This window comes from Euphorbia lathyris, chromosome 9 (assembly GCF_963576675.1).
Source record: "Euphorbia lathyris chromosome 9, ddEupLath1.1, whole genome shotgun sequence".
NCBI lineage: Eukaryota > Viridiplantae > Streptophyta > Magnoliopsida > Malpighiales > Euphorbiaceae > Euphorbia > Euphorbia lathyris.
The window spans coordinates 69169445-69186322 of record NC_088918.1 but is presented as its reverse complement, the minus strand read 5'-3'; positions in this window follow the sequence as shown (position 1 = coordinate 69186322).

The following is a 16878-nucleotide window of genomic DNA, read 5'->3' as shown; positions in this document are numbered from 1 at the left end:
ACCTTTACAAATTTTCGTAAACTTTGTACAATTTATATAAACTAATAAATTTTTGGTAAATTATTAATTGTGAAAATTTTAACACTTTCTTTTAGCTGTCTTAATAACACATTAAATATCTTATACGTAGTTGACATTTGAAATGTTCGATGGTACAGTTAAATAACATTTGAACCAAAATTTTCCAAAATTTAGGTAACGTAAGGCTATAATTGATCTTGCTTGGAAACGTTAGGGTTAAATTTGAACTATTTCGTACATTAGTGTTAAAACCGCACTTCACTAAAATTGTTAAGGTTAAATTGGAACCATTTTGTATGTTAAAACTGCACTTCATTAAAATTATTATGGTTAAATTTGAACAATTTCGTACGTTTGTGTTAAAATCGCACTTCACTAAAATTGTTAGGGTTAAATTTTAAACATTTTGTACGTTTGTGTTAACACTGCACTTCATTAAAATTGTTAGGGTTAAATTTGAACCATTTTGTACGGTAGTATTGAAACTGCACTTCACTAATATTGTTAGGGTTAAATTTAAACAATTTCGTACGTTTATGTTAAAACTGTACTACACTAAAATTGTTAGGGTTAAATTTGAATGATTTTGTACGTTTGTGTTAAAACTGCACTTTACTAAAATTATTAGGGTTAAATTTGAACTATTTAAGTTGTAAAAGTTCCCATTTGGTTGGACGGGGTTGACTAGCATTTGGAATCAAAGTCCTAAATGATGAATTTTAGGTGTTGCTAGTTTTTTCATTCACAATGGCATTTAATTGCTCATCTGCTAACAATGTGAAAAAATAGTTAAAACTTGAATTATTTTTTAAGATTCTAGAATATCTACCCCAAAAGCTATTACCATAATATTCAAACATCAAAATCATAATAGCTAGATTTTTTCACGTTACTGAAATCTCTACTCAGTCCAGACAACCTACATTCTTTTCTGAAATCATCTTTCTTAAACTTTGGTATGTACTAACTTGAGGATTCCCAATAATAGAATGTATTCAAACCTTCTTATCTAATGATTTCCTGAACCAAAAAGTGGAGCAGCGTTGTCTTTCCATTTGTTCCCTTTATATCTACAAGTTTTATGAGTGTATCAAGTTTAAATGCTCTAGCATCACCTCCATTCATGCCAACATTCATTTGATTCCCTGTTCTGTGAACATCTTCAAGTAGTTTTGGAAATAACGGACTATTCTTAATGTATGAATGTGATTTGAATTTCAACATTCAAATTAAATTGTGTTGAATTTTGAACACAAGCCATACAATTTTGTCAAAGTTCACATTAGTCTTTTTCCCTTTGTTCACATGTCATTTTTGACTTTGATTTCTTCCATTCACATCTCAAAATTTTCTTATAAATACCATGCATTGACATAGGTTTGTGCATCCTAGCAATTGATATTAGATTGCTAGTTTTGAGTGATATTCTCTAAGAGAGAATTGTGAGGTTTTGGGTGTATTGGGGTTAAGGGTTTTGAGTGTTATTTTCTCCATTCTTTTGTACCACTTTTGTCTCTCTAGTGGAATAATTTTCGGTCTCCTTCGTCCGTGGACTAGGCACACCGCCGAACCACGTAAATCCTTGTGTCATTTACTTTATTGTTCTTCTTTTATTTTGTTGTCAATTTATTTACCCAAATTAAATATTTCGTTCCACTGCGGGGTTTTCCCTAACAAATTGGTATCAGAGTCAATTAATATTTATTTTGGGATCTACTATGGCGACAACAAAATTTGATATCGAGAAGTATGATCGTACTATCAGCTTTGCCTTATGGCAAGTCAAGATGAAAGCTATTTTGACACAGAACAGATTGAGCAAGGTGTTAGCAGACGAGTTACCTCCCACGGTAACAAAGGAGAAGAAGCAAGAAATGGAGGAGAAAGCTCTAGCTGCCATTCAGTTATGCTTGTCAAACGAGGTTCTGCGTGAAGTCATCCATAAGAAGACTCCTAAAGGCTTATGGGAGAAACTTGAGTCTCTCTACATGTCCAAAAACCTCACCAGCAAGCTTGTTGTGAAACATCGTCTTCACATGCTCAATATGGCGGAAGGTACATCCCTAAAGTCACACCTTGATAATTTTAGTTCCATTTTGCTGGATGTGGAAAATTTAGATATTAAATATGAAGAAGAAGATAAAGCTCTTATGTTGTTACGATCTTTACCGCCGTCTTTCAAAAATTTCTGGGAGACCATGATCTACAGTAAAAGCACTCTAACTGTAGATGAGGTTAAAGGGTGTCTATTTTCAAAAGATCTTATAGACAAAGAGCTTTCTGGTGATAGAAATGGCCCTGCAGAAAGTCTGGTTGTTAGAGGGAGATCTTCTACAAAAGATCCCAGCAGCAGCAACAACAACAATGATCGAGATCAAAATCAAAATCTAGATACAGTAATGTGACATGCAATTACTGTAAAAAGAAAGGACACATCAAAGCTGAATGTTTCAAGCTACAGAAGAAAAATAAAGAACAGGTTCATAAAGAAGACAATCATGCCGACGCCAGTGTTGCTGAAGATGAAGTAGATTGCGAAGTCTATGCCGTGTCCGACGATGGTGCTAGATCTGGACAAGGGTGGATCCTTGACTCTGCTTGCTCATTTCACATTTGCCTTCACAGAGATTGGTTCTCCTCTTATGAATCAGTAAACAGAGGAGTTGTGTTAATGGGAAATGATTCTCCTTGTAAAGTTGTTGGTATTGGTACCGTCAAAATCAAAATGCATGATGGCGTTGTCAGAACCTTGACAGATGTACGGTATGTTCCTGACATGAAGAAAAACCTTATCTCTTTATCTGCTTTAGATGACAATAATTGCAGATTTTCTGGTGGAGATAGAGTCTTGAAGGTTTTGAAAGGTGCTCTAGTCGTAATGAAAGCCATAAAAGTTGGAAGATTGTACGTGTTACAAGGTTCAACAGCCACGGGTGTTTCTGCAGTTTCCTCTTCCATGCCGGAGTCAGACATTACCAAATTGTGGCACATGAGGCTCGACCACATGAGTGAGAAAGGCTTGTCCATGTTAAGTCAACGAGGTCTCCTTTGTGGTCAACATACGTCCAAGTTGGAGTTTTGTGAGCATTGCATTTTTGGCAAACACAAACGAGTCAGTTTCAACACTGGTGTTCACCAAACAAAATGCACTTTGGATTATATCCATTCCGATCTATGGGGGCCTGCACGTGTTCCTTCAAAAGGTGGTGCTCGATATATGCTTACCTTCATTGATGATTACTCCAGGAAGGTTTGGGCTTATTTCTTGAAGTAGAAAAATGAGGCCTTTGCCACTTTCAAGCAATGGAAAGCCTTGGTGGAAAACCAGACCAGTAAGAAGATTAAGCGTCTCCGCACTGATAATGGTCTAGAATTTTGCAATGATGAATTCAACACATTTTGTAAAGATATGGGCATCTCTAGACATCTCACAGTTCCAGGAACACCACAACAAAATGGTGTAGCTGAGTGGATAAACAGAACTCTATTAGAAAAGGTTCGTTGTATGTTATCAAATTCTGGCTTATCTCAAGACTTTTGGGCTGAAGCAGCTTTAACAGCTTGTCATTTAGTGAATCGTTCTCCGTCTGCTTCAATTAATTGTAAAACTCCTGAAGAGGTATGGTCTGGAAAACCCGCTGATTATTCTGATTTGAGGATTTTTGGATGTCCTGTTTATGTTCATGTGAATGATGGAAAGTTGGAGCCCAGATCTAAAAAGGGCATTTTTCTCGGCTATCCTCCTGGTGTAAAGGGATATAAAGTTTGGCTTCTTGATCCTAAGTCACCAAAATCTGTAATCAGTAGAAATGTTGTATTTAATGAATCTGTCATGCTTAATCCAAAGGAGTCTTCAGTCACTTCTAACACCAAGATACAAAATTCTGATAAGCAGGTGGAGGTTCAAGTTGAGGTGGAGAATTCATTCTCTCCATTGAATGAACAATTGTCAGAGTCTACCGAAGTAGAAGAATCTACAGCAATTGAAGAGGAGCATCCAGTTGCTAGAAGCAGGACAGAAAGAGAAAGAAAACAGCCTCTAAGGTTAGCAGATTATGTCACTTTTGCCTGTGTTGCTGCACAAGAGACTGAAGGAGTTGGCGATCCTTCAACATATTCAGAAGCTATGTCCGGTGATGATTCTGGAAAATGGTTGATAGCCATGCAAGAGGAGGTGGAATCTCTTCACAAAAATAAAACGTGGGAATTGGTGAAACCGCCAAAGAACAAGAAGATTGTCGGTTGTAAATGGGTCTTCAAACGAAAAGATGGCATTCCGGGCGTTGAAGATGCTCGATACAAGGCACGATTGGTAGCCAAGGGCTATAGTCAGGTACAAGGAGTTGATTTTAATGATGTTTTCTCTCATGTTGTTAAACATAGCTCTATTCGTGTTTTGCTTGCATTGGTTGCTATAAATGATTTGGAGTTGGAACAACTCGATGTCAAAACTGCCTTCTTACATGGAGAACTTGAGGAGAAAATCTATATGCAACAACCTGAAGGTTTTGAAATCGAAGGCAAAGAAGACCATGTTTGCTTGTTGCGAAAATCACTATATGGGTTAAAGTAGTCTCCTCGACAGTGGTATAAGCGGGTTGATTCATTTATGATTGGGCATGGTTATTTTAGGAGCCAATATGATAGTTGTGTTTATTTCACAAAACTTCTAAATGGCTCATTTGTTTATTTTTTACTCTATGTTGATGATATGCTTATTGCTGCCAAGGATATGTCTGATATCAACAGATTGAAAGCAGAGCTGAGTAGTGAATTCGAGATGAAAGATTTGGGAGCTGCCAAGAAGATTCTTGGTATGGAGATCTATAGAGATAGAGCTGCAGGAACACTTTGTTTAACTCAGAGAAGTTTTGTTGAAAAAGTGTTGGAGCGATTTGGCATGAAAAATGCTAAACCTGTAAGTACTCCACTTGCTGCTCATTTCAGACTTTCTGCTGATATGTGTCCACAGTCCAAAAAGGATATTGAATATATGTCACATGTACCTTACTCTAGTGCGGTTGGTAGTATCATGTATGCGATGGTTTGTACTCGTCCTGACATTTCACATGCAGTCAGTGTAGTCAGTAGATATATGTCTAATCCTGGTAAAGATCATTGGAATGCTGTGAAATGGATTCTGAGATATTTAAGGGGTACTACTAATGCTTGTTTAAAATTTGGAAGGAGTGAGAATATGGTGGCAGGTTATGTTGATTCAGACTATGCAGGTGATCTTGACAGAAGAAGATCCATTACAGGTTATGTGTTTACTCTTGGTAGCAGTGCCATCAGTTGGAAAGCTACTTTACAGCCTACAGTTGCATTGTCCACTACAGAAGCAGAATATATGGCTGTAGTTGAAGCTGTAAAAGAAGCTATTTGGCTACGAGGCTTAGTTGGTGAGCTCAGTTCAAATTTGCAGAAGATTGTCGTTCACTGTGATAGCCAGAGTGCTATATATTTGACGAAGGATCAGATGTTTCATGAAAGAACGAAACACATTGATGTGAAGTACCATTTTATTCGAGATGTTATTTCTGAAGGAAATATTACAGTTAGTAAAATTGGTACTGCAGATAATCCAGCCGACATGATGACGAAGCCTCTTCCAACGACTAAGTTCAAGCATTGCTTGAACTTGATTGGTATTAGCAATAAGTGAGCTAGCCCGAAAGGGCATTACGGCGAAGGAAGACCTTTGGTGAAATTTCAAATCAAGGTGGAGATTTGTATGAATGTGATTTGAATTTCAACATTCAAATTAAATTGTGTTGAATTTTGAACACAAGCCATACAATTTTGTCAAAGTTCACATTAGTCTTTTTCCCTTTGTTCACATGTAATTTTTGACTTTGATTTCTTCCATTCACATCTCAAAAATTTTCTTATAAATACCATGCATTGGCATAGGTTTGTGCATCCTAGCAATTGATATTAGATTGCTAGTTTTGAGTGATATTCTCTAAGAGAGAATTGTGAGGTTTTGGGTGTATTGGGGTTAAGGGTTTTGAGTGTTATTTTCTCCATTCTTTTGTACCACTTTTGAATCTCTAGTGGAATAATTTTCGGTCTCCTTCGCCCGTGGACTAGGCACACCGCCGAACCACGTAAATCCTTGTGTCATTTACTTTATTGTTCTTCTTTTATTTTGTTGTCATTTATTTACCCAAATTAAATATTTCGTTCCGCTGCGGGGTTTTCCCTAACACTTAAGTTTGTCATTTGCAACCTGATTCAGTTTCCTAAAAACAACGTTAAGAGGATTCCTAACATTAAAAATACAAATATAGTGATTTTTGAAAGAAGAATCAACCTCATCAACAAAAACTTCTTGCCAAGTTACATCTAATGTTTGAAAAAAAATTCTCAAATATTTACTTTCTGTATTAAAATTGGCTATGTAAAGAATGGGTTCAACTCTCTCCTAAATGCAAATTGGCTCTGTATATGTGTGTCAAAGTTAATTAATAGAATAAACATTTTACACTAAGCAAACTATTGTGACTTAGTTTTACCAATTTATTGGATTAAACTATTGTCACTCAAGTAAAGTTTCTAACACTTTAGCCTTACTATTGTCAGTTAAAAAATTTGTTAAATGTATCATCAATGGCTTTAAGCACAACTTTAAGAAGAATGGAAATTTTCATCCAAACACTACACAAGAAATAGATAATGAATTCAACTCTACAAACAAAAGACAAACATTTTGCAGCCCAAGAATCAATTTTATTTGTAAGTTTTTGCACCAACACAAAACAATGTCTCTTAGATAGCCTTGATGAGATAATAGGAACACCCAAATAATAAATAGCCAAATTTCCCTCTTTAAAGCCAATTAAGTGAATGATTTTCAATTGTCTTAACTACTTTGCTCTTGAACGATTAATATGAACTATGAAGTATATATGCAAGATCAGAAAAATCATTCTTGAACTCGACTATGTATTCTAAATGTTAGAATAGAGATCCTTATTATATGTACATATTGAAGATCAGAACCTGGAATAAGATCTTGAGTGTGATAAAGCAAATGTTCCAGTGTTAGGAAACTAAGGAGCTCAGCTAAATCATGGTAAAACTCAAGAACAAATCATCACAGTGACAGATAAAGATTTATAGAATTATTGCATGTCAACAATTCAACCAAGTAACATGTATAGTTATTCCACAAACTAAGATCAGAATTGAGAATCTGACATTTAAGACCATTGTTATATATTAATAGCAACATATAATCATTTTTAGACTAAATGACAAATCAAGTATGCTCAAAGTAATCACAACAATATATAGGACTTAAAGAATAATGAAAACCAACTAGGGAGGTTAAAATTCAGAAATTGGAAATCAAAAACAGAATTTATGTAGTAATAATCCAAGCATTTACTGAGTTCTACTGGGTTTTGGTTGAGAGCTTTCTTAATAATCAAATAAATTGATTATTGGAGAATCTAATTGAATACTTTCAATTGAAATTGCTAGATAATATATAATCTAATCATATCAGTTCACACGAAGGTAAAATCTATTCAAAGTTAGAAATCAAAACTCCTTTAACCATTATATAATCATTAAAGTTCAAAATTGGGAGCTATTGAACATTCCCTCTGTTAGACCTACTAAACAGAAAAGCATCTTATTATTACCAAAAGAAAGAGTTAGCCCACCTACAGAGCATCAAGGATTAGCTTACTGCACCCACACCTGAAGTAATTGAATGAATGCTTTAAAGTCCAGTGAAATTACGCTCATTCCTTTTCTTAAAACCAAAAGGAACTAGTTGAATTACCTCGTGAACTGAAACTGAAGTCATGTTCTAAAAAAAGAGAGTAACTACACATTCAATTTCAGTGTAAATGAATTCCCACCATTAAAATCAAATGCTTATTCCTCACCCTTTTTTGGAGTATAAGATGATTAGAGGGGCATTTTATGGCTGAAACTTCCCTTTACACCTTGGTGAAATCTTGAAAGCAATTCTTTCTCTTCTTCCTTCAAGCCTTCAAATGGTGCCCCAACTTAAGAATGACAGATATCGGCGATGGAGTCTTAATGTAAAAGATGAAAGGTAAGTCGGAGGTGGAGGTGCAGGGGAGAAGAAGAAAGAGAAGCTCAATTGAAGAGAAGGAGATGTAAGAAGAGGTATTTGGAAGCTAATAGAATCAGAAAGCAAAGATACATAGCAGATAGAAAAATTGGGGGTGACGGGTAGAGAAGGTACCAAGTAAAAACGCAAGGAATTCTGAAAGAATAACATATGAGGTGTTTTTGTATTATTGGTTTAAAAAACAAAGTGCTGATACTTTGTTTTCAAAGCAAGTGAGGATAGTCGGCACCATGTAATAGATTTAGTTATTAGCATTGTAACACAACTTTTATAATTGTTTTAGCAACACATTAAAAATCTTAGACATAATTGATGTTTTGAATGTCTGAAGTGACTGTTAAATAACAGTCAAACCAGTTTTTTCTAATTTTCGATAACGTAAAACTAAAACGTTAGGGTTAGATTTCCATCATTCGTACATTAAAGCTAAATTTGCAATCCTCTTAAAATGTTTGGATTAAATTTGATATTTATTCTTTAATTTATTTTAGTATATTCATCCTATTATAAAATTGAAAACTATTAAACTTCAAATCAATTTATTATTGACGGACAATTTACTACACATTATGATTGCTTTCTTTTCTCTACTACTTAGAAAGACAATTTACGATTATTAGACCCAAACCAAGTTCCAAAAGTTAATTTCTTAATTTAGAGATAGTCAATTTGCTGCTTTGCTTCTCTCGCGAGACTCGTACTCAGGGGCGTATCGACACTATGACTGAAGAGTCTTCCCAAACAGTCCAAAAATGTAGTTTAATTTATCCTAGATTATATATGTAGCAATGAAAAAATAAAAAAAAAATTAGCAACATGGAAAAATTAAGGGCTTTTTACATGAAAATCATATATACTTATAAAATTACAATTAAATCATATTACAAAATTTAATTCTTAATATGTCACTATTTATATATATATATATATATATATATATATATATATATATATATATATAATTTTGTATCCTAATTTATAAATTTTAGACCTCAATTCATAAATTATAAACCCTAAAGTATATATCTTAGACCCCTAAATCATAAAACCTAATTCTTAAAATATATGAAAAATAACTATTTGCTTACTTTGACATTTTTAAATTAGTATTTTACATAGTTGTAAATAAATTTTCAAATCTGAATTTTTGTATAAACTTCCCAAAATTAAGGGGACAAATGAAAAAAAAGGTAAAAATGGTCAAAAACTAGCAAAATTTGCAAAAAATGGGCAAAGATTATAAAAAAATGAATGGTCAAAATTTTTATCAACCAAATTTTGGATTGTAATTCAATTAGTAAGCTCAAATTTATTTCGATAAAGAACAAAGTAACATAATGAGTTTTCGTAATATGATTATAATAGAGTTTGTGGATCTTCTTTGCTTACTAGGTGTGAATGATGTCTCAATATCATATTAGATATCAAAATCACGATCTTTGAGTTTCACAATAGTCTCAGTTTGATCTTCAAAGCTGGTTTTGGAGTGAGAATTCATATGATCACAGAAAGCATTCACTAATTGAAACCCTTTATCCATTCCTTATAGATCTTTTACACTAACGTACTTTGAATTGATTCTACCATAAACCTCCTAGTTTTTTTGTGATTTTCTCGAAGCTCATAAAAAATGGATTTCCCAACAACTTAAGTGTCTGAATCCTTCTTGTTTTTGCTTCCACTAGCTACATTTAAAGTCGATCATAATACGTACACCTAACTACTACTACTAGGTACCTTTTGCTGTAAAAAAAATTAAATGGACAATTTTTTCTTCAGAACCATATTTTCATCGATGATTGATTGAATTGCATGAGAGTAATAAAACAATAAAATAAGTAAAACAAAGCATGATTGAGCTTTTATCTTAACTTTTCAATATTGTTCAAGAATGCTACCATCTTTCCTTTTATCATTACAAGAAAATACCAAACATGAGTAGAAAGAGCAGGAAAATTAAATTAAGATCAAAGTTTTCATGATATGATTATAATGGAGCTTGTGGATCTTCTTCGCTTACTAGGAGCAAATGATGTCTTAGTATCAACAGTCTCACTTTGATCTTTAAAGATAGTTTTGGAGTGAGAGTCCATATGACTATAAAGAGTATTTAGTGCTTGGAACCCTTTATTCATTTCTTACAGTAACTTATTTTGGTTTGATTCTACAATAAATCTTTAAGTTTTTTGGGATTTTCACGAAGTTCATAAAGAATAGATTTCCCAACAAATTAAGTGTTTGAATCCTTTTTTTATTGCTTCCACTAGCTTGTTTGAAAGTGGATCATAATATGCCCACATAACGACTACCACATGGGTACTCCTTATTGTAAATTTTATAAATGAATTTTTTTCTTCTGAATCATATTATTGCATCGATAATGATCGAATTGCATGAGAGTAATAAAACAAAAAAAAAGTTAAAGAAAGCATGATTAGAGCTTGTATCTTAACATGTCAGTCTTGTTCAAGAATGCTACATTCTTTCTTATCATCACAATCAAATACAGAAGACCAAACATGAGTAGAAAGAGCAGGAAAATCAAATTCAGATCAAGAAGTAGAGAAAATGGGTAGAAGATGAGGGAGAAGGATGAGGGGTGAAAATGGAGAGAAGGGGGATGCGTGAATTGGAGAGAGAGAGGAGAAAGATTTTTTTTTCCGTAAAATAAGTCTCTTGCAACATCAACCTTTTTACCAGTGTTAGATTAAAATCCTCGATTTTCTAACGATGCAAACCACGTCCTTGTTTTGCAAAAAAAAAAAAAAAAAAAAACACATGTATTTTGGAAAATGTATAACCACAAAATTGTTTTTAATTTTTGTAATTTACCCTAGATTATAAATCTAGCATTTAAAGATAAAATATGAGCAGCATGAAAAAATGGCAAAATGGAAAATTAAGAAAAAACGAGAAAAAATTGTCAAAAATAGGCAAAGATTATGAAAACTAATTGCCAAATTTCTTTTGAATAAAATGTTGGATTTTTTTTTATAGAAATTGGGACGAGACAGAACTTGGGAGGGGTGAGCACCCAAAACCCAAGAACTGTCAAACCCGCAAAATATTAATAAAAGAAAATGTGAGTGTTTGAACAAGAGAATAGGAAGGAGAACAAACGAGAAGAAAGGGGAAGGAGAAAAGTTTAGGAAAAGTCAAGAAAAACGCAAATGAGAAATATTACAAATGTCATCATTGATAAACCTGTGGCAAAAAGTAGGAGCTGAAGGCCACCAATTGATCACTGAAGAAGAGACTCCAAACTTTGCCAGTGCATCAGCAACTCTATTTCCTTCCCTAAAGATGTGTGTAAAAAGAATGTTCATCCTAGAGAAAATATTGAGACAATGCAGCCACTCTTGTCGAATACTCCAAGGAACATCCATGGAACGATGTCGAAGCAGATTAACTACATACGTGGAGTCTGACTCAACCCAAAGCTGATGCCAATTTTTCTCCCAAGCAAGTTCAATTGCGAAAATGGTGGCTCTCAATTCAGCCATATAAGCAAAAGAAGGAGGGGTAGAAAAAGCAAAACAACCTTAGGAAAAGCCACGGTAGTTGCGAAAAATGCCTCCCGCTCCAGCCTCACCAGGAGTGCCAAAAGCAGAGCCGTCCACATTGACTTTAACCCAGCCCGGAGGAAGTTTAAGCTAATGGACCGAAATAATGTTGGGAGCAGGAGGCGGCCTAGGAGAAGCCAGAAGGTGGGATAAGATAGCAGCATCTCTCCGAGAATAGCAAAAACATTTAGAAGTGGCCAAGGACTCTCGAATCATTCGAAAGAGGGTGATCTTCGATGCTGAATAGAAGGAGAAACTTCCTTAAAGATTGCTTCATTCCTGCAATGCCAGATTAACCAAATGCAAGTGACAACGGCAACACACCAGATCATCAACACCTGTGAGCTAAAATGAATGCTACGAAGAGTGCTGAAAAAGTGGATGAATTGAGACTGACGAGGCAAAGAGCAGTCAAAATGAATCTCAAGGGCCCTCCAAAGAGAATCTGTAAAATAACAGCTAATGAATAAGTGGTTAATGGACTCAGCATCCTTACCACATAGAGCACAACGAGAGGCAATGGAGAATCCAAGACGCTGCAGGAGGTCATGAGTTGGAACCCGTCCATGCAAAACTCTCCAAAAAGTGAAGGAACGAGAAGAGTGAGTGTGAGCATTCTAAACAAATTTATACCAGTCCACCGAGGAGGAACTAGGACTGAGAACCGAATAGGACTCTTTGGCAGAGAAAATACCCTTCGTAGATTATAATTCTATTAGTAAAATGTATTAAACTTTTGGTAAATTATAGAAACAATATTGTTTAAAAAATTGGTTGTCATATCTTGTCCTCTGACAAGTTTGTTTTGTCTTGTCATCTGACAAGTTTTTTTTTATCCTGTCCTCTGACAAGTTTGTTTTTTTTATCCTGTCCTCTGACAATTTTGTTTTTTTTTTTGTCTTGTCTTTCGACAAGTTTCTTCTTTTTTTCAATTCTTGGGTCAAAAATTCTTTTTCCATCTATGCTTCATCAAGTAATTGGGTTGTCTTGTCCTTTGACAAGTTTCTTCTTTTCTTTTGTCAATTCTTACGCCAAAAGTTCTTTTTCTATCTATGGCATCATCAAGTAATCTTGAATCAATATATATTGATCTCTCATTGGAAGATGCGTAGAATGGTGAGGTTACTGTACCCGATGAAGATCTCAGTGTTAATCATCTTAATCCCCATTGGTCCTTTACTGGAATGATTGCCCAAACTGGACGAAAACCTCAGAATATGGGTGCTCATAGGCATGTCAATGATGCATGTGTTAGATGTTGTGGCGTTAGTTCCCCAATGGTAATGAATGGCTCGGGTATGGGTGAGATAGTCCATGTAATTGATAATTATGATGGTAGTAACTGCTCAATTAAAAGAGTAATTGATAATTATGATGACAGTAACTGCTCAATTAAAAGCGTAACTGGCAATTATGATGGTAGTAACTACTCAATTAAAAGTGGAATTTATAGTTCTGATGGCAGTAACCACTCAATTAAAAGCATAATAATGGAAGAATAAATATGACGGTTACTATTATTAATGGGGAGTTATTTAAAGAAGGAATCAAGTGGCATGGTGGGCATATGAGAGAGGCGGGAAGTCCTCTGCCCAAATGAATGCAAAAAGACCCCCTTTGGGTTGGGGTTTTGAAAATGGAAAGAGTAGTTATCTCTGATCCAAAACGATGAAGGATGGAGGTTTGTGAGGATTGGAATATCATTTTAGCTATTCCTCTATTTGCCAATAAAGAGACAGGGTCTTCATTCTAGGCTCTAAATCATCATGAGAAATATAGGATAAAGAGTGGATACAGTATGAGCCTAAATTAGAGTACACACCATCCAGTTTTTGGGAGTTGAATATGTCGAGCAAGATGTGAAATCTAATGTGGCAGGCATGCAAAGGTTGTGTTCTTCGCAACTCATCTGGAAGTTTTGCGACAACAAGGAATAGTACCATCTCTTGTCATTTTAGTTATTCCTCTATTTGCCAATGAAGAGACAGAGTCTTCATTCTAGGCTCTAGTGCATCATGAGAAATATAGGATAAAGAGTGGATACAGTATGAGCCTAAATTAGAGTACACGTCATCCAACTAGTTTTTGAAAAAGATTTTGGGAGTTGAATATGTTAAGCAAGATGTGAAATCTAATGTGGTAGGCATGCAAAGGTTGTGTTCTTCGCAACTCATCTGGAAGTTTTGCGACAACAAAGAATAGTACCATATTTGACAAACCCTCTATTCATTAGAAGTTGTCTGATTCATGACAGCTTCTCCAATTTGCTAATAAAGTTCTCGATTTCATTAAAAAAAAGGATTTAATCGACACAAAAAATTAAATTGACAGATAAAATTTAAGAATATCTTTTATTAAGATTAATTACAAATAATTACCCTATGATTTGGCCGATTTGCTGATCAGTACATGTGGTATTTTTGTTGTAAACACAATTCTATAATTACAAAATTTTATATGTTTTTTACTTTGCTAAATTAGGCCGATAACGACCTCAAAATGAAATTTTTTAAGAATTAAAGTTGTTTAATATCATATTTACTATGGAACCATATTTTTTATTTTTCAAAATCATCATTTTTGGAGTTTTCTCTCTCCAAACATTATATTTTCCTCTCATAAAAAACAACATTTAAATAACCTCAAACCTAAAAAGTTGAAGAATTAGAGTTGTTTAAAATATCATTTAACTCTTGAAAATTTTCATTTCGAGATCGTTATCAACCAAATTTGAACAAAATAAACTCAAATGCAAAATTTTGCAAACAACAGAGTTGCGTTTGCAGAAAGAATGTCACATGTACCGGTCTACAAATCGGTCAAACCATAGATTGGTTATTTATAATTAACCCTTTTTATTATTATCTCAGGATGTGTATCCTGTAGACAAATGCCTCATTGGACTAAGCATATATACAATGCATATTTATCCTACCATATATTAAAATTACAATAATATATATATATATATATATATATATATATTTATTTATTTATTTATTTATTTATTTATTGAAACCTAATCTATATATATTATGAGGAAAAATTATAAATGTGGGCCAATTTGAAAACCCATTTACATATTAAACCTAGTTCTTCAACTTCTTATTAATTTAGACACTTCAACCCTATTTGGATAAAAAAATACATCCACCTTTCACGTGACATGGTTTAGCTTTATATTATCTGTCGCGTTATGAAAACGTGACAAAGAATAGTTTATATATTATGTCGCGTTATATGAAAACGCGATAACGTAACGTTGCGTTATATGAAAACGCGATAACACGACAAATACGGATAAGTTGGACTCAAGACAAACAAAAATCTCATGTAAAACAATGAGAAATTGGCAGCGTAGCAAATTAATCAGGATCAAACATTCAGTTTTGAAAAAGAAATCAGATCTTCTTCTTCTTCTCCCATAGTTGTCGTCGTTTTCTCTTCTTCTTCTTTCTCGGATCTTCCGTTTTCTCTTCCTCGGATCAACGATGGTGGCGCTTTGCTTCCTTTCTTCGATCGATGGTGATGTTATAGTTATGAAGAAAGTGAGGGTATTTTGGTCCAAATCAAGTGAAACAATCTAGATTGGTAAGAAGTGAGGCAACTAGTCCTAATATGTAAATGGTTTTTTTTTTTTTTTTGAATAATGTAAATGGGTTTTTAAATAGGCCAAATTTGTAATTTTCCTATATTATGAAGTGAAGCTATGCCACAAAAACTTATTACAATAATTTAAGGCAAAAAAAAAAAAGAATAAGATTAATTAAGGCAAAATAATATATAGGTCCCTTTCACAATTTTTAAAGGACAAAAAAACAGTTGGACAGAAGCTAGCTAGCTAGCTCATAGACATTGACAAATATATCTTAACCATATTTTGTCAAAAATATATAATTAATATTCATGTCTATGCAAAGCCAAAAACTATTTATTTTTAGTATTTTCAAAAAATATAATGTCCTTCTTGTGTCTTGTGAACTTGTTTTTTCTTATTGCCAAGTCAAGATACTGACGGACAAGCACAACTGGCATGCATATGCATGCAGACAGACAAACATATATATGCAGATTATATATATATATATATATATATATATAATGTTTTTTTATATGTGAACCACAAAATTTAGAGTTTGAATTATTGAATTTAAATTCTTTTTGTCAAACAAATCATTTAATCCAAAAATTTAACTGATATGTTTTATTATTATATGTTAAAATTTCATTAATTAATAATTTTTTTACCACTTAATCTGAAACTATACTATTAGGTTAAAGATCCATTTAATTAAAATTTAAGGTGATAATAGGTGTTAGAAATAATAATAATAATAATAATAATAATAATAATAATAATAATAATAATAATAATAATAATAAGTTATTCCTAGCCTTGAGACTGGATCTGGTCAAAGTTTGATACTTTCTTTAGCCTTGAGACTCTCCTTAGAATGCGGGGAGTGAAGGTGAGTAATCAAGAGGAAGACTTGGATAGGCACCGCTGGGCGCTGACTAACAATGGAGTTTATTCTTGCAAATCGGCCTTTGAAACTTTCTCTCTCTTTAGATCTGATCCTCCCTCGGATGTGTGGAAGTCGATTTGGACCCTTAAAGTTCCTTTCCGTATTAGGAGTTTCCTGTGGCTGGGCGTTAAGGACAGGCTTCTTACTAATTCGGATAGGCACAGAAGGCACTTGGCTGATTCTGGAGCTTGCAGTAGATGCAGAGGCCATGTTGAGACTTTGTGCCATGCTCTTAGAGATTGCTCTAATAGTAAAGAGGTTTGGAGGAAAATTCTCCCACACCATATTTTCTCTTCCTTCATGGCACATTCTGATATCGACTGGTTCTCTGATGGTGGTAGAGGAAAGTTGCTTCCATACATGGAGCATGGTGACATTTTCTTTGCTATTATCTGTCACCAAGTTTGGAAATGGAGAAACGAGGAGATTTTTGGAGATAAAACTGTTTTTATGACAAACTTAGCTGATTTCTTCTCGAAAAAACTTTTCTCTATTATCGATAGTTTCAAAGGAGAGTCCCTTGCCAGAGCCTCTCAGTGTTGTGATGTCCATCTCGTGGGATGGAGCAGGCCAAGAGAGGGGGTTGTGAAGCTGAATACTGATGGTTCCTGCCTCAGTAACGGTAAGATTGCGGCTGGAGGTGTGCTTAGAGATG